The 24,555-nt window shown below is 37.8% G+C and overlaps 1 protein-coding gene across 2 annotated transcripts in view; it reads right to left on the bottom strand.

Moving 5' to 3' along the window:
- LOC5569846 (glutamate receptor 1) overlaps nt 1-24,555 on the bottom strand; it is a 659,974-nt gene that overhangs the window by 67,079 nt on the left and 568,340 nt on the right. The gene's annotated exons all lie outside the window — the stretch shown is intronic.

The following is a 24,555-nucleotide window of genomic DNA, read 5'->3' as shown; positions in this document are numbered from 1 at the left end:
GCGATTTTCCAATTTCAGCTTATTATCAGATAAAAACTAAAATTTGGAAAATCGCTTAACCTAGACACAATCTTCATTGTCTTCTTATTGGCGTTACGTCCTCACTGGGACAGAGCCTGCTTCTCAGCTTAGTGTTCTTATGAGCACTTCCACAGTTATTAACTGAGAGCTTTCTTTGCCAGAGTTACCATTTTCGCATTCGTATTCAGTGGCAGGTATTTCAGTCTTCCCAAACGAACACCGAACACTTTGGTTCAGGCGGTTTCGTACTCTCCTTGCTCTCTGTTCTCGTGTGAAAACCGAAACGCTCGAACCTGATCCTAAACCCAAACATGTGTAAAATGAACTTCGGTTCAAACGCCGGTTCGAAAACCGATGACACAAACGGACAGACATCTTCTTCTTTCTGGCGTTACGTCCCAACTGGGACAAAGCCTGCTTCTCAGATCAGTGTTCTTGTGAGCACTTCCACAGTTATTAAATGAGAGCTTTCTTTGCCGATTGACCATTTTTGCATGTGTATATCGTGTGGCAGGTACGAAGACACTCTATGCCCTGGGAATCGAGAAAATTTTCTTTACGAAAAGATCCTCGACCAGCGGGATTCGAACCCACGACACTCAGCATGGTCATACTGAATAGCTGCGCGTTTACCGCTTCGGCTATCTGGGCCCCCAGGACAGACATAAAACAGTTGATATCCACGCTTAGTAATTTATATTCATTTTGTCTTGTTGTTTGAATAGTAAAATCCTTGTTTTTTTATAAATTTTCCGCTAAATGTAACCTTAAATACTGATCTTAGTTGATCTGCTTAAATACAACATTTATGCAAGCCTCAAGGGTTTTGCTATTTGTGCGAAGAATTTTCATATATGATCGTAGAAATTTATCCGCGTGGATTTCAAACGTTCTCTGTCTATCTGCTATGTGCCATTATTTGAATCGAAATACACATGTACCGGGTTCGGTTTGATTCACTGGTACAGAGACGAAGCGCGTTTGCGGTCCAACGCAAGTTGCTAGATTCAAATCAAAGTTGCACATCGGTTTTGTTCATAGGACGACTTATATGTTTGGGCTGTATTTCTATCTGGCCAATGAAATTCAAGGGAAATCCACATATTGTGGTGGGAATGGTGAGGGATGCCCGAATATATAAATAATCTAGTTGAACATTTTATTGTAACGTTGAAGTGGTGTATTTTGACCAAAACAGTGAGCCCTTAGTTGTCAGACGAATCAAAACTTATTACGGCCGGTATGAAAGTGGTTACAACGAAAATAAGCAACGGTAAGTAATAATTTCATTGCATTATTTTCAATAAACGATTAAAATTTATCAAAATCATATTGCGTAATGCGGAAGCCGTCTAGGGAAAGAATAGTTTGGCATCGGTTTGTATCAGCATCATTCACTACAATACTGGGAAAACTGCAGGTTACTTTGCTTTCAATGATAATATCAAGCGTGTTCTAGAATAAGGGCGTAAGTCGCATGATCGATTTCTATTCATCGATCCTCTCTTCTATGAATAAAGGTGGCAAGATGCAAGTTTGTTTGCATTTTTTCGCTTCAGATTGCTTGGCAGCGATACAGTCTTCCGTCTTGAGGTAAAAAAAATGATAACTAACTTGCATCTCGTCACCTTTAATCAAAGAAGAGAGAAATTAGAGATTAGAAATGAGTTAGAATCGATTATTTGCCAAAACTGTAAACGTAGTCAACTTTTCAATAAGAAGAACGTCCATGTTTAACAATTAATTGAATAAAAAAACAAATGTTTTTATTTTTTTTGATTTGTTGTCCGTTCAGGAGAAAACTGCTTTTTAGTATTGGAACATTTGGGGTCCAAAATTAAACTAATGCAGTTAAACTTCCAGTCGGCTGGTTAGCCGTAAACTACGAATCATGATTAATTAAACAAGTATTTATCGAGCAACAGACTCATGTTCCGTAACCGGTCGTTTGAGAACGCCGCGACCCATTAGAAGTCCGCACTATAGAAATCTCAGCCAGCACGTCTTTGGCGAGTAGTGTGTGGTATTTCAATACCTAATAAACAATACGCTCTCCGGCTAGGCGTTGCATATAGGGTAACTCTGGGTAATACGCCCCACAAGAGCAATTCGTCCCTCTTTGATATTTAACAAACCAGATTCAATATGAAATTGATGTTATTTTTCACGCAGTTTGATCAAGCATTTTTTGAGTTAAACAGCGACAATAGAAAAGCAACCAATAGTGAAACGTCGACATTGGAACTAATGAACGAGTATCATTAGTTAGAATGAACAAAAATAATGGAATTTCAAATAAAAAAATGTTCATTTTCCAACAACTTCTCATTCGGGGCAATATGCCTCATCGGGAGCTGTATGATATGCCCCAGCTTAATGCAATTTTTCCCGAACAAATCCATTGGCAGTTTTTTTAGTGTGCATAACATTTTAAGCTGTCCATTTGTCATGGGGCGTATTATCCGTTTGTTGTGGTGCTAATACCGGGCATATTTTCCAGGCTCTTTCTGAAGTGCGAGATTCAGATGACTGTAAAATGACTGTAAAAACGTTATTTTTAGTTGATTAAGTAGATTTTAAGACAAAGTGCGCAATTTTTTTAAATAACTAGTAAGATAATAAGCCAACTGATGTGTTTTTTTTTTCATTATATTCAATGCCCTTGACATTCTTAAGGAGGGGCATATTATACCGGGTTACCCTCAATAGAAAGCGTTGTGTTCGAATGGGCATCTTATTCTTCCGAAAGAGGTGCGCTTTATGAAAGAAGACCACCTGATCATTAGGCTGATATCAAATTCAGGTTAACTTCTGCATCCATGAGTCCTCTCATGGCGTAGGGGTAATACGCGCTATCCAGTGAACAGGGAGTCGTGAGTTCGATTCTCACCGAGAAAACGTGAAACTTTTTCTCAATTTCCACATCAATTTGTTCATTTGATCCAATTGCAAAATATATGTAATAATTAGTTTTTCGATGGTTCCTTTGTGGGCTTCGTGGCCATGCGGTTAGTGACGTCAGTCGTTTAGGCGTATTGTGCCATGATTTGTGGGTTCGATTCTCGCTCCAGGCGGGGGAAACTTTTCGTCAAACGAAAAATTCATCACTTCTGGGTGTTCCGTGTTGTCCGTTGCCTAATGTTAGTGATCGTTCAGTCTGTGCAACCTTTGGCTGAAGACACTGTAAATTGTCTTTAGCAATTGTCTTCACAAGATAGCCATTCGATACAGTCACCCCACAGATATGGATCAGAGTTGGAGTAAAACCAGAATATATCATCAAATTGAGTTGCAATTTTATCTACGTGAAACATAAATCTGTACAGTTATATCGCAATCAGTTATAACATGCTTAAGCATTTTTTTTTCGTACGTAGAAAATAAAATGTCAACCGTATTCCCAAAAGCGTTGATTATGACTGTGGGACATTGAAAACCATACCACAGTTGGTCGGGGTTCTGCTAAACCGCACCAAGTACCAAAACCATTATTTTGAGATATTTAAGGTGATTATAAGACGAAGCCAAAGTTTGAATTTTCAAGTGCACAAGACTGAAGAATCTGACAACAGTACGCGTTGAAAATCAATCAAATTACTTGCTTGCTGGTTGTGACATATGGGATAAAATTTCAACGAGGAGCGCTGTTTGGTTCTCAAGTCTTGTGCTTTTGAAAATTTGAGGTGTGGCTTCGTTCTATACTTTGATGTCCACTCACCTGCGAATAGATCACGAATTACTCTTTTCAAAATTTTATCGCTCACAAATGACTAATAGGGTCCAAGCAGTAAGACAAGGTAGAATATTAAGAATATTAAGAATATATTCTGGGGTCCAGATAGCCGTAGCGGTAAACGCGCAGCTATTCAGCATGACCAAGCTGAGGGTCGTGGGTTCGAATCCCACCGGTCGAGGATCTTTTCGGGTTGGAAATTTTCTCGATTTCCCAGGGCATAGAGTATCTTCGTAACTGCCATACGATATACACATGCAAAAATGGTCATTGGCATAGTAAGCTCTCAGTTAATAACTGTGGAAGTGCTCATAAGAACACTAATTTGAGAAGCAGGCTCTGTCCCAGTGGGGAAGTAACGCCAGAAAGAAAAAGCAGAAGAATATTAAAGAAAATCATCATTTATTTTCCGTGTTATTAGATTTGACTTCAAATTGAAAGGCACTTGGTTCACTGTGGCTGAACAAAAATTGAAGAAAACGATTTTCAGTTCGGTTTGGCTGAATGTGTTTCATGATTTCCAGCAATACAAGAAAAAAAAAGGATACGAACGGTTCGTTTCGTCACCATGCATGTAGAAATGCATGTTACAAATGTTTAAGCACTACGAATGGGAAAGATTTGCAATTTCCCATAGAACTGGCCCACAATGTAATGTTGGGGACCTATGTGATCAATGAATTTGTGCAAGCATCCAAAACGTATTCTGTCTGTCTTTCTCTGGGTGGTTTACGGAATCTCCACTCCCACCGCGAATTTTGAGGTGTATTCTCAAAAACAACTATATCCTGCAGTGCTTGGGAGGACGACTTGTGCCCCTACTGACTGTTTCAAAAGCATTAAACTTGAGAAATTGTTGACAAACGTTTCTGATCTTCGTATTTTAAGCTTTCTGCTAAGATGCACAAAGCCAAAATAAAATGTGTACTGTTGCTGAAAGCTTTCTTCGCAAGATTTGTGCATTTGATTTTTTAGGGCGATCTAAGAAGTTGATTCACAAACTGTTTCAAATGATTGTGCTACATTTCCCAAATGTCAGTTCTCCAAATACCCCCAAAAATCAATTTCAAGATGGTGAATTAACTAGTCATTTGATATGCACTTCTTTTTCTTTTCTTTGCGGTTCTTTCATGGTTTACCCTTTTTGGCATCTAATGAAATGTGTGTTTAACCTAGAATGATCAAATATCTCCTGCTTTTGAATATTTATCTTTCTTTCTAGTTCATCACCTGGTTACTGAAGATTATATTCACGCGTTATTTTAAACTGCATCATTGATGGAATGCTATCATAGCCCTAAACCAGTAATCAGTATTACTGTTATTTCTATCGATGGCACATTTTGAAATTCTCGTAAAGTATGCTAGAATGCCATATCTGTCAAGCGGTTTGTGTAGAATTGACGATCATTCTAGTACACGCATCTAAGATCGCCTTACAGCTGAGGTCGAAATACGCGTATATGTCAAAGGATACAAACTCTAGATGGTATTGTACTAAATTAGTTTTTCATTTACTTACAGGTAGGGTGATGTGCTAGCATCCATCGTATTAAGCATTGATCAGTGAGAACTGTAATTTTCCCAGTATTGCAGTGAAAGATGCTGATACAAACCGATGCCAAACAATTCTTTCTCAAAACGGCTTCAGCATTGTACAATAACATTTTGATAAATCTTGATCTCTTTTTGGAAATAATGCAAAGAAAATGCATCTTACCGTATTCTCAATCCGTCGTATCGTTTTCTACTCCGTCGCAATCAATTTCCAGATTCGTCTCACAACTTACGGCTCACTGTGACGTATTGAGTGGTTAAAACACAACATATCAACGCTATAATAAAATGTTTTTCTAGAATATATAGATCTACGGGCATCTCCCTCCATTCCTTCAGCATGGTGGAATATACCAATTTCCTTTAAAATTAATTGTTTGTCGTCAAAATTCAGCCCAAACATATGAACACAATTCCTTTTGACCGTACAATTATGGCATTTGCTCACAGTACAGCGAAAACAACACAATCAAAGGAACCGTATTTTTACGTCGAACGTCGCGCACACATTCATGCGCACAAGCTTTTTTTCTCAGTACGACGGATTGAACTTTGTTTACATTCTCAAATATACGCGGCGGTTGAGGAAATTTCGTAAAATTTGGTGATTTATTGAAGTTTTACAGCGTGTGATTGGAATGAAATCCTTCAATGAAGAAGTACGAAGGTTTTCCATAGTAAAAATAAGTACCCGGCGAAGTAAGTCACCCACGGGGGCGGGAAGAAACTTGTGTTGGAAAGTGGTTTGGCTCAGTCGATCGTTAAGCATTTCTCTCAAATTCGTGTTCGTCCATGCGATTTCGGTGAAAAAGTGCAAAGTGGATAATTGAACTACCGAAATACAGAAGTTTTATTGCATTTTTGGTGTACAATGGTACAAACCATAACAGCTTTCACAAAATTGCACTTGGAAAATGAATCTATGTTGCAGGTAAGTTGGAATATCCGCCGCAGTGGAACATTTAAAGTTTGATACGACGAATAGTAGCGCTTACGACGATGTAGAACGAAACCCTACCGTTTTGACTAAGGTCAACAACGACTTCAAACGCACCTGGTGGGCATAAATTAGCTGATATTTATGCTGCCCTTTTACGCCTACTTGTCTCATGTTCTATGCAAACCTTATGGACCACTGGACAAATATGCGTAGAACGGCAGTATGAACATTTTAGTTTCTTCGCAATATCTTACTGTTGGCTGTTGGGTACTGAGAATTGATTTAAATGCCGAACACTGTTCATTCTGTCTTATATTCTGAACAGCTTGATTCAAATTCCGAACAGCACGAGTAAATCGTATTCATATAAATAATTTTGCAAATAAATGTAACTAGGCTAGTTTTAATTGTTTCAAACTAGAGAATCATCACTACTCCCAAGGTATAACATAGATTGGAAGATGATTGAATTGAATTGTAGGTGGTAGGTCATTTGGCATAAATCCGTTTGGCATAAAGTCGTTTGGCATAATGGTCGTTTGGCATAATAGTCGTTTGGCATAATAAGTCTGATATAAAGAATTTCTTAACATGACATTCGTTTTTACGTTTCAATTATTTTTTTCTGATGACATCAGGCTTGTTGTAAGGTCAATTGATACAAAATGTCATTTTATTCTACAATCATATGCTCTTGAATAAACTAAAGCATATTAGGAAAGTAATTGCCAATAGTATTTTATTATTTATCCAGAAATTACCCTTCTTTCAAATACTAATTATTTTTTTGAGATCCGCTATTGGAATAGATTTTTGCACAGAAGATTTTGATATATTTAGCACAAATTTACCCTTCTTTCAAACATTTTTTTTCTGAATATGATGTAAACATAATTATCATCATAATCAAATCAGGTATAAAAACTGTTTTGAAACTTAAATAAATTTCACCTTCTTTTATACTTAGGCTGTTCTTTTTTTAGATATTGTTTTGCTTCCAACTGACAAAAGGGTGGCAATCGATAACATTGATCTGCTCAAGTAATCAGCGAAAAGATACATCGATTAATGCAGTTACTTCAATGAGTTGTGCTACTTTTCCCAGAATGTCTGTTCCCCGAATGTCGTTACCCCGAACGCCAGTTCCCCGAATGCTAGTGCTCTGAATATCCCGCTTCCCCGAATATCCTACTTCCCCGAACAGTTTGTGGCACTCATAATTGTCGTAACTTTATACATTTCAGGGTGGTGAATGAACTGGCCATCTGATATGCATCCTTCTTTATTTATTTTGCGGTTATTTCGAGTTTTTCCGTCTTCAGCATTTTTGCCAACATGTGTATAGCCGTAAATGACAGAATACATCCTTCTTTAGATTGCTTATCGTTCTTTTCGTTCACCATACAGTATGGCCCATAAAAAATGCGAAAGTTTTTGAAGCCAATTTTCGATACATTCTAATGCATTTTTACCTATATTTGGATGTGTGTGTAATCTCTAGGTATCGATCTGTCAAGTGATGTTAACAAAACAGAGATATTTTGAAACAAACGTTTGTAAGATGTTCGCAAATGAAGTAGTGACCAGTTTGCTCCTCGCGGGGAAATCGGTGAAACAAATTGCGGAGACTGTGGGTTGTCACTTGGCCACAGTTTACCGCATCAAACGTGCTCTCCATGATGGTACAAGCCCACAGAAGCCGAGAAGTGGGCGTCCGCGGTCGGCACGTTCTTTAAGGGTGATAAGATCAGTGAAAGAAAAGTTAAAGCGGAATCCAATAAGATCGATCCGAAAATTGGCTAAAGATGCTAATATCTCGAAAACCACCATGCAGCGATTGTTCAAAGATGACTTGGATTCAAAGTCCAGGGCAAGAGTTAAACGTCACCTGGTAACGGATCGGATTAAAGCACTACGGCTGAGCGTTCGAAGATGTTATTATCTGTGTTCAAGAAGAAACGTCCGATCGTCGTGTTCTCTGATGAGAAACTTTTAACCGTCGATCCGGTTTGCAACTCACGTACAAACAGGTTTATTTCGCCTCAGAAGATGGAGGACGTCCCAGAGAACGTGAAATTCGCATTTACCACAAAACATCCAGCCGGAGTCATGGTGTTTGGAGCAGTCGCGTCGAATGGGTTGAAAATGCCTCCAGTTTTTATTAATGCTGGTTTAAAAATGAACACCAAAGTTTACATGAACATTTCGAGGGAGAATGTGCTTCCATGGATGAAAGACAACTTCGGAGAACACGAACACGTTGTTTTTCAACAAGATGGAGCGCCAAAAGGACTCAAATGTGGCTGAAGGAAAATATGGAATTTTGGCCGAAGGATGTTTGACCTCCTAGCAGTCCAGATTTGAATCCCTTGGATTATTTCGTATGAGCATATGTCCAAGCCAAAGCCTGTGAAAGGTCCCATCCCAGTGTTGAAGCTCTGAAGGCTTCCATCACGAAGGCATGGAACTCGATGTCTGCTTCTTACATAAAGAAGGTATGCTACCGTTTCCGCTCACGCCTGGAGAAAGTAATCGAACAAAACGGTGGACACATCGAATAATGTAATCTTGACATGTTCAATAAATGCATTTTTAAACTTAATACAAGATTTTACTTTTATTATGTATCAAAAAGATGAAGCAAAAGTGGAATACAGATTTTCGCATTTTTTTTATGGGCCATACTGTACAGTCACTGAAGGCTATTATAGCACCTATTCGATGATTTTGAACGCAATTATAATTCGTTTTATTATGCCGCAACAATTGTTGGCGTCCAATCTTCTATTGGTTTAATCATTAATTTTGCCTTCTTCTAATAATAAGCTGTTCTTTATATTTATACTGTTTTATATTTTATTATTTAGTTAAACTAAATGTTAACCTTTATTTTTGTTTTTTATCAATTCTTGCAAGACGTGCTGTTGGAATGGTAGTTAGAAGACACTACCCAGTAAACACACGATCGTATATGATAGGATATAAGAGTACAAATGTGGAGGCGATATACATACAATTTGCATGCAGCATTATGGCGCATGTACGTATATCGCCTCCTCTTTTGTACTCTTATGCGCTATCGTATACGATTTTGTGTTTACACACGTTAAAAGAAGAAGTAACGTGCCAATATAGAATATATAGGTAGAACGTGCCAATATCCATCATATATTTTTTTTTTTGTAATCACAAGATTTCCTTTTAGATATGCTGGAAAAAAATTTCAATCACAATTTTTTCCTTCTTTCGATAATAGACAGTGTTTTTGATGTACATTTTCAAAATTAAAATTTATATACAATCGTTCAAAAGTTTGCCACAAATATTCTCTCTTTTTTTTTTTTTAATTTCAAAAATGTGTTGTTCGTTTAGCTACCGGAGGAGTGGAAGGAAGGGGTAATCTGCCCTATCTACAAGAAAGGCGACAAGTTAGATTGTGAGAACTTTCGAGCGATCACCATTCTAAATGCGGCCTACAAAGTATTATCCCAGATCATCTTCCGTCGTCTGTCACCTGTAGTAAACGAGTTCGTGGGAAGTTATCAAGCCGGCTTCGTTGACGGCCGATCGACAACGGACCAGATCTTTACTGTACGGCAAATCCTCCAAAAATGTCGTGAATACCAGGTCCCAACGCATCACCTTTTCATCGATTTCAAGGCGGCATACGACAGTATCGACCGCGTAGAGCTATGGAAAATCATGGACGAGTACAGCTTTCCCGGGAAGCTCACGAGACTGATAAGAGCGACGATGGAAGGTGTGCAAAATTGTGTGAAGGTGTCAGGCGAACACTCCAGTTCGTTTGGATCCCACCGGGGACTACGACAAGGTGATGAACTTTCGTGCCTGTTGTTCAATATTGCGCTAGAAGGTGTTATGCGGAGAGCCGGGCTTAACAGCCGCGTACGATTTTTACGAGATCCAGTCAATTTGTTTGCTTCGCGGATGATATGGACATCGTCGGCCGAACATTTGAAAAGGTGGCAGACCTGTACACTCGCCTGAAACGCGAGGCAGCAAAAGTTGGACTGGTGGTGAATGCGGCCAAGACAAAGTACATGCTAGCTGGTGGGGCCGAGCGCGACAGGGCTCGCCTAGGTAGCAGTGTTACGATAGACGGGGATACATTCGAGGTGGTCGACGAGTACGTCTACCTTGGATGCTTGCTGACGGCTGACAATAACGTTAACCATGAAATACGGAGGCTCATTATCAGTGGAAGTCGGGCCTACTATGGTCTCCAGAAGAAGCTGCGGTCAAAAAAGATTCACGCCCGCACCAAATGTACCATGTACAAAACGCTCAAAAGGCCGGTAGTCCTCTACGGGCATGAAACGTGGACGATGCTCGAGGAGGACTTGCAAGCACTTGGAGTCTTCGAACGTCGAGTGCTTAGGACGATCTTCGGCGGTGTGCAGGAGAACGGTGTGTGGCGGCGAAGGATGAACCACGAGCTCGCCCAACTCTACGGCGAACCCAGTATCCAGAAGGTGGCCAAAGCTGGAAGGATACGATGGGCAGGGCATGTTGCAAGAATGCCGGACAGCAACCCTGCAAAGATGGTATTCGCTTCGGATCCGGTTGGTACAAGAAGGCGTGGAGCGCAGCGAGCTAAGTGGGCGGATCAAGTGCGTATCGATTTGGCGATCGTGGGGCAGAACCGAGGATAAAGAGATGCGGCCACGAACCGAGTATTGTGGCGTGAAATTGTTGATTCAGTGTTATCTGTGTAGATGTTAACTAAATAAACGAAAATGAATGTGTTGTTCGTTTGAGTTATGCTGTAAGAAGATATTTTTTGTTAGAGCCTTAAATATTTTAAACGAAAAATAACCTGCTCTCGTATTTAGGCTATCTTTGCAGTATGCTGCAATAATAGATTTATGGATAAGAGCTTTTAATATTTTGAAAATAAATTTTCACTTCTTTCCCCAAATAATTTTCATCCAGTGTTACGTCCAAACTGGGACAGAGCTTGATCTGCAGAGAAATATTCTATGCGCGTTCCCTTTATTAATAACTGACTATTTTCAAATATGTATATCGCAATAAGCTCAACAATACTCTATGTTCTAGAATGTTGAAAAAAAAAATATTATTCCGGAAAGATCTTGCACCAGAACCGTCACCAGTTTTATTTAGTTATGCTCTCTACAATTTTTGACATTCATAGCTTGGAATATCCCTGAACGACCACCACGCTTATCGAGAGCCTACGAAAAATTTTTGCTATGGGGTTGGTGGTGTTGATCTCGGTAAAAGCTTCGAAAATGCCGATATTCATTCTTAGTCAATCATTATGCCAAACGGCCATTATGCCAAATGATCATTATGCCAAATGGCCATTATGCCAAACGATTTTATGCCAAACGGGGTACAATCTGAATTGTAATTGACTACCATTCGATGATATATTTCAGCGAAACATTTCAACCTTATCCCCATTCAAAAACCGAGTTTTCGGAATATGAGTTTGTTCGGAATTTGAGACAAAACGGTATTCTTCTTATCATCAGGAAAATTTATTATGATTTTATCGTCAATAATGGTTCCAGACACACCGTGTAACCATGAACGGGGACTTGGGTGTGGAAAGAAACATTTCCGACAAAGACACACAAGAATAAGTAAGTCGTCTTGTTCTGGCTCAGCGGTGGTAGGACCCTCCGTAAAAGAAGTAAAAATGGAGAACGAATCTCACGACACGGCGTCGATTCGTTCCGCACCGGGCTCTTTTTTATTTATGTTTAATCATAGTTATTGATTAGAAATCTACCATTCATTCGGTGCCGGTACAAATCGAGAACGTAGATACCTATAGGACTCGCAGCAGTTGGTTGGAACTCGATATTTGGATGGTTGAGCAGAAGGTAGCACAGGATGCTGTGTTTCCGTAGCAAATTGTAACAGCAAGTCAGACATATAGCAGCGGGGGATTTATGATATGGTGACAGAAATTCGATGCCAGAATCAAACCGCTACTCAGTCGTGGGTGGCACGAAGGGAGAGACATTTTTGTAGAATGTTGGCGGGATATTGTTGGCTTGGCAATATAATGGAATAGCGCTGTCGAATAGGTAACTGTTATCGGTGTTGTACTACATGGTTATCGGATTTATATTATCGACTAGCTGATGGAACGGTTCGTGCTGCCGAATTTGCTGCATTGTGTATTTATGGTTTCAATCAGAACTATGGTATTTTAGTGTTAAGAATGGTAGATAAATTCTGAATTGAGTTCGTTGATTTTGTTCTACCGGAGTTATTCAGCCGAAGGAGTAGCAGGTTCATTTATATTGCATCTGCAATTAAACTGATTAGTTTGCGTCTAAATGTGCCGTAAATTTAAAATTGTTTGTATAATCCTTCCTATATATAGGTAAATAAAAGAAAACATAATAATTTTATAGATAGAGTACTTTTAATCACTAAGATATTTGCATTAGCTTCTTCTTCTTCTTTTTTGGCATTTCGACTCACTAGGACAAAGCCAGCTTCTCAGCTTAGTGTTTAAAGGGCACTTGCATACTTATTAACTGGAAGCTTTCTTTGCCAAAGTTGCCATTTTCGCATTCGTATTTCGTGTGACAAGTACGATGATACTCTTTGCCCAGGGAAGTCAAGGCAATTTCCATTACGAAGAGATCCTGGATCGAACGGTAATCGAACCCACACACCTTCAGCATGGCTTTGCTTTGTAGCCGCGGACACTAACTACTCGGCTAAGAAAGGCCCCGTTTGCTGGACTGACTTTTAAAATCACACTGAATCAATTCGTAATAATAGTATCTCTCAATTGATACCAAGAAAAAACAATGAGGCCAAGCTGTCGGCAAAGGAAATTTTCTAAGTCGAATTTTAAGGAGGAAACATTTATGAAATAAGATTTATGCCATCCAATAATTTCATCATGTTACATAATGAAGTCTTCCTTTCTCCTGGGCTAAAATTGTCTGCAGATATAAAGATATCGAAGGGTATCATTAAATACATGCATACAATTTTCTTCCATAAAAGCACTGCCGATCAGTGGGAGGTGGATTGTATCACACACTTACATAATGAAGTCTTCCTTAGCATACCAGTAACGGGGCTACAGAGCAAAGCCATGCTGAAGGTGTTTGGGTTTGATTCCCGGTGGACAAGCTCTTTTCATAATGGAAATTTTCCTCCATTTCCCTGCTCTTTTAGACTCTCCTAGCCCAACACACCATGTGTGTTGATTTCACACATCCTGAAAATTTTGTGCTGAGTTCTGTATAATTTTCTCGAATTTCACGAGATACAAATGGTCTGAAAATGTTTAAAAGTTTTACAAAAGAAAACCTTGTCCCATAGAAATGTATCAATATTCAAGTCAGTCAAATTTACACTGCTCTATTGAATACCAAATTACTGTGTTCGTTTTTTCAGGAAAACTGTACCGTTTTGTCTCAAATTCCGAACAGACTCATATTCCGAACACTCGGTTTTTGTATGGCGATATGGTTGAAATGTTTCGCTGAAATATGTCATCAAATTACAAGGAAATGGCAGTCATTTGCAATTCAATTTTAACGTCTTCCAATCTTTTTTATACCTTTGGAGTAGTGATGATTCTCTAGTTCGAGACCAGTAGAACTAGCTCAGATACCGTTTTGACTCATATTCCGAACACTCAAGGCCAACAGTGACTTTAAATGCATCTGATTGGCACAAATTGGCAAATATTTGTGTGAATTTTAATTTCTTCGCAAAGTCTAACTGGTAGCTGTTGAGTGTACCAATAAAAATGTTGATTAAATTAGTTTAATTATTGCTTAAACGTAAAATTATGGAACAACATTTTGATTCAAATGCCGAACACTGTGTTTATTCTGTCTCATATTCCGAACACCTTGATTCAAATTCCGAACAGCACGAATAAATCATATGCAAATGAATAATTTCGCAAGTAAATTTATCTGAGCTTATTCTACTAGTCTCAAACTAGAGAATCATCACTACTCCCGTGGTATAAATTTTATTGGAGCCGTTAAAATTGAATTGCAATTGACTGCCATTTCCTTGTTATTTGGTGACATATTTCAGCGAAACATTTCAACCAAATCGCCATACAAAAACCGAGTGTTCGGAATATGAGTCTGTTCGGAATTTGAGACAAAACGGTACATTTATTTGCGAAATTATTCTTTTCTATGCGATTTATTATTGCTGTTCGGAATTTGAATCAAGGTGTTCGGAATATGAGACAGAATGAACACAGTGTTCGGCATTTGAATCAAAATGGGTTTCCATACTTTTGCATTAAAACAACACTAAACAAGTTTTAATAAATATTTTTTTACGGCACACCCAACAGCTAACAGTTATGGGGCCCAGATAGCCGTAGCGGTAAACGCGTAGCTATTCAGCATGACCATGCTGAGGGTCGTGGGTTCGAATCCCGCTGGTCGAGGATCTTTTTGTAATGGAAATTTTCTCGATTCCCAGGGCATAGAGTATCTTCGTACCTGCCACACGATATACACATGCAAAAAATGGTTAATCGGCAAAGAAAGCTCTCAGTTAATAACTGTGGAAGTGCTCATAAGACACTAATCTGAGAAGCAGGCTTTGTCCCAGTAGGGACGTAACGCCAGAAAGAAGAAGAAGAAGAAGAACAGCTAACAGTTGGGCTTTGCGGAGAAAATAAAAATTTTATTAATATCAGCAAATTAATGCCCATCAGAGGCATATGAAGTCACTGTTGGCCTTAAGTGTTCGGAATATGAGTCAAAACGGTATTTGCTTGCATGAACTTGTTCAAATAAACTAACAGGTAAATGCAAGCGAGCTACAAACTTTTACCATCTGCCGTTGGTTTTGTTTGTTGATAGAGATACATGCTAATTGGGACGTATCATATTTGTTCCGGGGACGATCCAACTTTCCGTTGGAGTGGATCATGATGATGATGATGAATAGTCTTACTTTTATACCTCGCTAGTCAATTACGGGTTACTGGGCATGGATAGTTGAAGTTTCAGTGGAAGGGGTATTATTTCCCGAGATGTAGTGGACGAACAGATAGGATAACCGGATCGAGTTTCCATTTGTGGGGATCACGTGGGGCTTCAATACCTGACTGCCATGCTTGTAAGTCCTTTTCATAATAATAATCAAACGTTGCTTCCAACTGCACGGTCTAAAATATTCTCTTCAAATGCAAATCGCATCGCTATCTGCAGTCAGCAGCTCAACATGCAACAGCTTCCTTGTTATTCCTGCTGATTTCACATCCAATGCTGATTCATGTGGAAGAAGGAAAAACTCACCGTGATGTCGAACACAGAGCTAGACACAGAACAGCTTCAGCAGAAGTGAAAACTACGTACGGTTCGATACAGGATGTAGAGCTGTGATATGAGCGATGAAACTGTCCTTAGGCGGAAACCGACGACGACGACTGCTGGAACTGCCCGGCAGCTGCATTCAATTGGAGAGCAAAGCCAAGATAGGACGGATGTCAGCACACCCAAACGTACAACATGTCATGCACCGGAGCCTACAGAAGAGACATTGAGAGCGTTCACACATACAAACTTTCGCATACACACACATGGGCATAACCAGAAGGGGGGCAAGCGTTATGATAAATTCTATGGAAACTTGCGAAGTCTACCGAATAATTAGGCTAGTCCGCATCGAATCTTGCAAAGAATCTTTTAAAAATCTGTTATGAAACTCAAAAGGTTGCCGTCAAGTACCTTGCCAAAAGAACTACTCTCTTAACATGAATTTATTCCAGAAACAGTCCAAGCAATCGTAAAACAATCACGGGATATCTTCACATATTTTTATGTTCTTTTTCAAATGGCATTTTTTCTGAAAATCTTTCAAGAATATCTCTGACAATCAATCAAAGGATTCTTCCAGAAAATGTTATTAGGATCATTTTTTTCCAATGAATTATCAACAAAACATCCTTTTTCTCATGATTTCCTCTAACAATTTTACCAAAATTTCTTTCTTTTGAGAAATTTTAAGATCTATATTCGATTTTCGCTAATCTTTTTACATCCATCTCAAAGAATTATTCTTCTTTACATCCATCTCAAAGCATTTGTTTGTTTCAATAAGACAATTGCCTCATAAATTGTTCCAAAAATTCTAGCATAGATTGTTCAATACTTCTAGGTATTCGTCCGAAATGGCAGGTACAACTTCTTGAAGAAATTTCTTTACGCAAACCGTCCACTTGGTATTCCTCGTAACGAATTATATTTGTTCTTCGGAGATAGCTTCGGCTATATATTTTATTCTTAACAAAATCCTTCGTGTTATTTTTCATTTTTCTCGATGAATCTCTTAGCATTTTTCCATGACTCCATTTACTGACCGACAAAGCTATTAGTGAACTGAAGAACTGTAAAACTGCTGGGAAGGACGAGATCCCGGTCTAGCTGCTCAAGCACGGAAGAGAGCAACTTTACCACAAAAGTACCGAGTACATGTGCAGGTGTGGGAGGACCAGTGCGATAAACATTCTATACTTTGAGCGACGTTCGTTTCGTTGCCATGGTCAGCAGTCATAGCAAGAGCGGTAGAATGAACGTCGACAAACACAAAAAAGTGTCAATTGAATGTCGTCTGATATTAGAAAATTTTATAAATCATAAGTTTTGCATAGAATTCAGACATCGGAACATAAAAAACATGGATAATTTGATCTTGTCTCTTATGTCGAATGTGACACACATACAGTGAAAGCAGAACAGAAACAAACAACACCATAACGCTTCCTAACATAGCTATCGTGGTCAGTGGCATTCAATTGACATTCTTCTTTTCGACATTCGTTTGATCGCTCGTGTTGTGAATGTTTAAGCGAAGCGCTGCCGAATATCAGCAAAACGTGTCGACTACCGTGCTTGCTTACAACACTGGGGAGGACAAAGAAATGCCCACCGGCTAGTTGGATGACCTAATAAGTCTAATCTACAATGAAGGGGACAGTCTGGAGTTTGCTAGTTAAATAGGAATTACCCCGCTGAACTCAGCACTTTGTTCAACAGATATAGACCGCTCGAGGAGTTTTTCGTCAGCGAGTACCAAGCTGGTTTTCGCGAGCGCCGCTCGACTACGTACCATATGTTAACCTCGCGAATCATCTTAGATGAATTCCGGGAGTTTAACTTGGAGACTCGCCATCTTTTTATTGTTTTTAAGGCGGTGTTCGATTCAGTGAACAGAAATGAGCTGATTCAGATAATATCTGAACATGATTTGCCGGCGAAACTAATTAGATTGATACGTGCTACGCTGGACGGTTCGAAATTAAGTGTTCGGATTGTAGACCAGGTGTCAACCTCGTTTGACACGGATTGAAGCAGAGAGACACACTTTAAAATCTATTGTAAAAATTACATGGTCGCATATGCCCCTTGGCTTTGCGGACGAAATCGACCTTATGGAAGAGAACAGCTTTCCCGGGAAGCTCCGAGACTGATCAGAGCGACGATGGAAGGTGTGCAAAATTGTGTGAAGTTTTCAGGTGAACACTCCAGTTCGTTTGGATCCCGCCGGAGACTACGACAAGGTGATGGACTTTCGTGCCTGTTGTTCAATATTGTGCAAGAAGGTGTTATGCGGAGAGCAGGGCTTAACATCCGGGGTACAATTTTTTACGAGATCCAGTCAATTTGTTTGCTTCGCGGATGATATGGACATGTTCGGTTTAACATTTGAAAAGGTGGCAGACGAAGACAAAGTACATGTTAGCTGGTGGGGCCGAGCACGACAGGGCTCGCCTTGGTAGCAGTGTTACGATAGACGGCGATACGTTCGAGGTGGCAGACGAGTATGTCTACCATAGATCCTTAACATTAACGTTAGCCGTAAAATACGGAGGTGCATCATCAGTGGATCTTGTGCCTACTATGGCCTCCACGCGAAGCTGCGGTCAAAAAAGGCCGGTAGTCCTCTACGGTCATGAAACGTGGACAATGCTCGAGGAGGACCTGCAAGCACTTGGAATCTTCGAACGTCGGGTGCTTAGGACGATCTTTGGCGGTGTGCAGGAGAACGGTGTGTGGCGGCGAAGGATAAACCACGAGCTCGCCCAACTCTACGGCGAACCCAGTATCCAGAAGGTGGCCAAAGCTGGATGCATGTTGCAAGAATTCCGGACAGCAAACCTGCAAAGACAGTGTTCGCTTCGGATCCGGTTGGTACAAGAAGGCGTAGAACTGAACTGAATAATCCAAATAATGCTGTTTTAGCATTAAGCAGCATATTCACTACATTGTGTTTTCTCATGTGTTCGGCGATGATGATTTCCCCTATACTCCCCTATACCCCTATGATGATTTCCCCTATACTGAAGAGTATATATTACTAAGATTACGAACACAGCTTGCTTGAACTTGATTGGACGTAAGAATACAAATACAAGTATATTAACTTCAACTCGTATAATGACCGAAAAAATAGACAAAACTAATATAGGAATTTCTCAGACAACACATAGCGGGAATTTTTGTCGAAAAATAAGGCTTAACTTTCAAGGAATTTCGGCATGGTCAAGTTTTCTTCAGATGAATGGCCGTAATTTAACCTGGTGCGAAAAAAAATCGACCATAGTGTTTTATTCCAACGATAAATTCTTTTCAATTCAATGTATGAAGTATTTTTGCAAGAATATATTTATTGCTCAACTCAATTAAAAAAAATATATTATTTCAGCAGATTTGAAGCAAAATTTTGTTATTAAACTTTTCGATATTCTTAATATAATTTTAGTTATAATCAAAATCCTCAAGGAATATTGAAAGGTGGCTTCAGAAGTTTTTCAAATCTCTTTTTTTTCTAATTGTTTATTTATTGGGCTCAAACGTGTTTAACACTTTACGGAGCCAATGGTCATTTAAATTGTATTGTTGTTGTACAATTTCATTCAAACTATAATAAAAACTAACATGCGGACTAATCCGATATATCGGACGTCGAACCGATAGACGACAGTCGGGATGAGCTTCGCTGCTTTTTCTCCTTAGGTGGCAAAATACTCCTAGACGCCTTGGCTGACGCCTGACTTGGAGCACGTTTCTTCTGCGGCTCCGTTTCGTCTTCCACACTAATCTGTGCAACCCCTGCATACTGCGTATATGTCTTTCCGTTGGCCCTCCAAAATCTTATTGGCACTGGTTTGGCCTTGGATTTCGGTATATCCTCTTTTTCCTGAGTTTCCTCGCATATTTCTTCCGACGCAATGTTTTCCTCCTCTAAAACCTCTATCTCCAATTCCGTTACTTTTTCAATTTCCATTGATGTATTTTCCTTCACTACACCAGCATAGGTGCATGGTTCTCCCATTTCCTTGTCAGCATTTGGACGTTGAACCTTTTTCTTGGGACAGGCGCTTATCTGGTGTCCCTTTTCAGCACAAATAAAACACTTTTCCTTGTTTCCGAAGTAAAAAAATGTTACCTCTCCAGTTAATGAAATAAAGCACTGGTGGAATTTCTGATTTGACGTTCATATACACCCCACGAACGCCGTTGTATATGTCCAATCCAAGACCAGCAGGAAACTTTTCCCGTATTACTCGTTTAACTTCTCCGTACTTGCCTAGGACCAACGATATTTCTTTATCGGGCAGCTCCGGTGGTAGTTCACACACTCGCACGTATTGAAAATTGCCTTCCGCATCTGATGCTTGCACCACCACTGTCGTCCCATTCGCATATTCAAAACGAAGTGGATGTGCATTGTTCTCCATTGCTTGCTTGAACGCATTTTGGGTCTTGAATTTCAAGTAAACACTGTGGGTTTCCGCTCGTCTGTACAGCGTATCCATTTCGATGGTACTGATATCCAATGCTTTGACAAATTTGGCGATTTCTTCATAAGAGGGCCGTGCAGATTCCGGAGGGAAAGCAAACCTCACCGTGTTCTTAATTTCAACCATCTTCAAGAACACTTATGGATTTTCAACAGTAACCAAGAGACACGTTCTGCTGCACCCGTTCGCGACAGCAGATGAAAGCAAACTGATTTCAAATCTCTTGGAACTTAGTCAAATAATATTGTGGGACTTGTTTATACTATCAAAGCTTCAATTCCTGCTGGTGGACATCCATTCCTTCTATGTCTACTTTTTTGCTTTTTTCAGGTTTATTCAAGAATAAAAAAGAATGTTTTTGAAATGTCTCTTGCCTTCGAATCTTCAGAGGAAATTTGTTGAAAACCCCCAGGAAAACTTTTGCTTCCGAAATTAGCATAGCGGTAAAGGAATCTGTAGAGAAACGTGTACCGAAATAACTGGGCAGAGGAAAAGGATTTATTAAGATATTCATAAAGAAATTTGTATTGATCTTCCTTAAAACACTTCTCTAGAAATAATGTTACTAATTATTGCCAGCATCCATATTCTTGGTTTGAATTTTTGTGCGATACGAGGGCAGAATAGGATAGATTTCAAGGATAAATTCTAAAAATGATTCTGATGGAACTTCTTGAGGAAATTGTTTTATTTGTAAATTCATTACAGAAATTTAGCAGTCATGTTATTTACCTCTAGAGAAAAGATTATAAATTATTTTTCATTGTTAACTTTCGTTCTCCCAGCTTCAACATTTTGTTGCTTCTCCCTATTTCGTATGACGCTTTGAGGAACCTTGTACAAAAAGCTTTCCATACTCCAAAAAGCAGCATTTAAAGAATCTAAAAATAAGCTAAATTATAGCAGTTTCGAATTCTCATAGTATGGTTCCTGATTTTTAAAAGTCCATCAGGAATTCCTCAACAAGTTTTCAAAGTAATCCTTAGATTTAAATTCATTAAAATCTTACACTACAAATATAACCTCAATACATCTTTGGTAATGTTCTTAAAAAAAAAAAAACGGCAATATTTTTGCGTTGAATATCTACAGTACTACAAAATAATCGATAACAGACACTTTAAAAAACTTGGTTGAAATTTCTAAAGGTATGTTTTTTCTTCAGAGTTCATACAAAATATTATCTTACGTTTTAGTTACAAATACTTTTAATATTAAACATCAATCATTTTCTATTACAAAAAACGAAGAAGAAAAAAAAAACAAGATTTTTTGTAGTATATCCAAGGACAAGGACCACTTAAGCTTTTGTGTGAGGTACATTGTCAACAAGTATCAGAAATTCTAAGGTTAGATTCTTGAATTTTACGACAGGAATTTAGTATTTTTTTTCCAAATTATATATAAGCTGCAATTCACCAAAAATCTACCACCAGAATTCTTTCAAACCTTTTTACATGCGTTTCTATGGAAATCTGATTTGGAGTGATTCGTAGAGGAATTTGTAAAGCAATCCTTACAAATATTGATAATTTACTGGAGTAGTTTTTGAACCAAAAAATAAAGAGTGTATACATTTTTAAATGGTATTTATGGAAGAATTCTGAGATTACCATTGGGCTTACTTATTGAACCTGATAAAATACTCGACGAAAGTTCTGTTGAATTTTTTTTTGAAGTTCAAAAATGAATTACAAAATTTTAGTGAATTTGATGAAACATTTCTTCAAAAATTCCCAAAAGAATCGTTAGGATGATTTAAAATTTACTGGAAAATACTTGAATAAATCTCTGGTAAATTTTTCGGGAGAATCTTAGGAAACAACAGTAATTCCTGAAAATCATTATCAAATTTTTAATGAACAACTGGAGGATACTTTAAAGTAACAATTGATAAAAAATTAATTGTAACAAGTACGTAGAGGACCTTCCAGTCGAAAATATTAAAAGAATTTCTTCCGCATTCTCTGGCGGAATTTTTCAACAGATTTTTAAGGAATTCGATAAAGATTCTTCGAGAAATTTTCTGGTGATCAGAAAGTCTGTGAATATTTTTCTGTGGGAATCCCAGGCGAACTCAGTGAAAACTAATAAAGGAGTTATGGAGAAAGCACTGAAAAGTACGAAAATAATTCATGAAGAAATTCCCGTGGGAATTCACAGAGGAATCTTTTCAAAGCACATGGTTGAATACCTGAAAAAATCGTGGAAGCATCACAAAGGACATTCCTTGGGAGTTTTTTTGTTAAATTCTTATAGGATTTTATACTGGATTACAGAAATAATGAATCTTTTCCGTAGCGAAAATTTTAATTTATAAATTTTGTACCACGAAATGAGATAAATAAACAAAACAATTCAAATATGTTAAAATTTCGAAGTTTATTAAAATCTCGTTTATTGAGACCGACATTACTTCTGTAAAACAAGTATTTGCTAGGCCCCCCCTAGCCCCCCTCCAGAAAAAAAAAACCTAACTACGCTAATTAACTTACCTTATTATACCTCTCAAATCAGTATTTGGGCTCATAAGATGCGAAAACACTATAAGCATTGCAAATTTAATGCTCGCCACACCAATATAATGTTACTTACATTGCGTTAAGCTGATAGAAATATTAATTTTCTTTAATGTAAATTCGAAAATTTTGAAGGGGAGAAAAAAAAAATAGCATTATTTTTTTGACATCAGTTGGGTTTTTTATTTTAAAAGTAAATAACATGTAAAACAATGATCCAATTGACGATTGACAAAAGTTTAACAACTATAGTTAAAAATAAAACTATATAAAAAAAGAAAATATTTTTGCATTTTCATTTTTTTTGTTCCTTATTTATTTTTATCCCCCGCCCTCCTCGTACCTTCCATGTGATGTCGAACATAAAAGAAAATTAATATTTGTATCAGCCTTATAACTAGAACACAATTATTCCTAATGGAAAAATGCAACACTTATATCCGTTTTTTGCGTATAATCATCAAAACAGCACGCCCAAACTGTCAAAATATGGTGAATACGGTTTAGTTACCATAAAAAGCGAAAAAAACTGAATCGTCTTTAACCCTCTAATACCCAACCCCGCCTTTAGACGGGGTACACTTTGGAATTTTGTATACTTTTTCGTAGCTCGGAAATCCAAATTATTTTATTGCTAACTTATACCTTGACTCATAACACGCATATAAGAAAAGTTTTTTTATGGCTTTTGAAACTTTTTTGTATTTTTAGAAATTGTTTGAAAAATTGCATTCTTATATAACCTACAAATGCCTGGGCTTCATTTAACGTGTAATATAAAAAATCGTACCTTTTATAGTTTTCTACGATTAACCTATCACAAACGAAAAGCCTGGTGGTATTAAAATCATTTCAAACCTGTTTTTCCGTTAGTTACACGGAAAATAAAATACGCTCCGAAAAAAAAATTTAAAAATTTAATATTTTTCAAAATACCGTAACAATTAAAGTTTTTATTATTGCCAAAAATCAACAACTAGAGAAGGCTTCAAGAAAAAATGAAAAAAGCTAGGGATGTTCAAAAATAAAAATTATAAAAATCAAAAACCAAAATTTTAAAATTTGCGAATAAAAATTAATAAATGCCCAAAACGTGTTTAGAACGATTTTAGATAACGAAAAATAATACTTAAATCGAAAATAAAAATTTGGGTATTAGAGGGTTAATCGGAATTAATTAGGGCAATTTTACATCCACAAATGTCAAATCAAATAAGTATGCCCTTATTTGCGTATTTATGATGACAAAACAGCATTTGTAGATAAATATATAATATATTCCGCCATTTTAATTTCACTCTGGTTGCCACATTTTCATTCCATGAATTCACTCATAAGATGCTTTGGTATGATGATTAAACTGGCTGAATATAATAAGAAATACAATTATTGCCCAATAAAACAAAAAGTTGTTGAATGTGTTTTATTTTTCACCTTGTGGTTTCTTTTAGCAAATGCTAAATAATTTCTAGCTATGGGCACACGCATTGTAACTTCTTTTTCATCACATTTCACAGCAAATCAAAATTTAAAAATTCGAACACTATACCAAAATAAATCACTTCAAATATTTAACAAGCACTACGCAACAAATTAGTACAGACGTGTTTTCAATCTTATTTTGTTTTGTTTACGTTGGAATAAATCCGGCATGATCGACGTTATGATAAAATTATTTTCAAGATGAAGCGACACTCATCTAGAACAGGTGACCTCAAAAAAGCTACCATAAATACTCTTTTGCTTTTTTTGTCTGACATAATTATACACTTTGTAACGCTGGGAAGTTTTTTTTCTTTTTAAGCAAAATTATTTTGCTTTGAATTCGTTGATTTTAAGATAACATTTTAAATTTTGGTTTAATTGGAAAACAGAAAAACGTTTCTCTCTTTTTAAGTAAAATTATAGTTTGAAATTGTGCAATAAAATTCGTAAAATAAAATAACTTTTTGTAAATATCGACGAAAACTATCTTGTA

The sequence above is a fragment of the Aedes aegypti genome, chromosome 2 (assembly GCF_002204515.2).
Source record: "Aedes aegypti strain LVP_AGWG chromosome 2, AaegL5.0 Primary Assembly, whole genome shotgun sequence".
Lineage (NCBI taxonomy): Eukaryota > Metazoa > Arthropoda > Insecta > Diptera > Culicidae > Aedes > Aedes aegypti.
The sequence above is the reverse complement of the archived record's forward strand: the minus strand, read 5'-3'. Positions and strand labels throughout refer to the sequence as shown.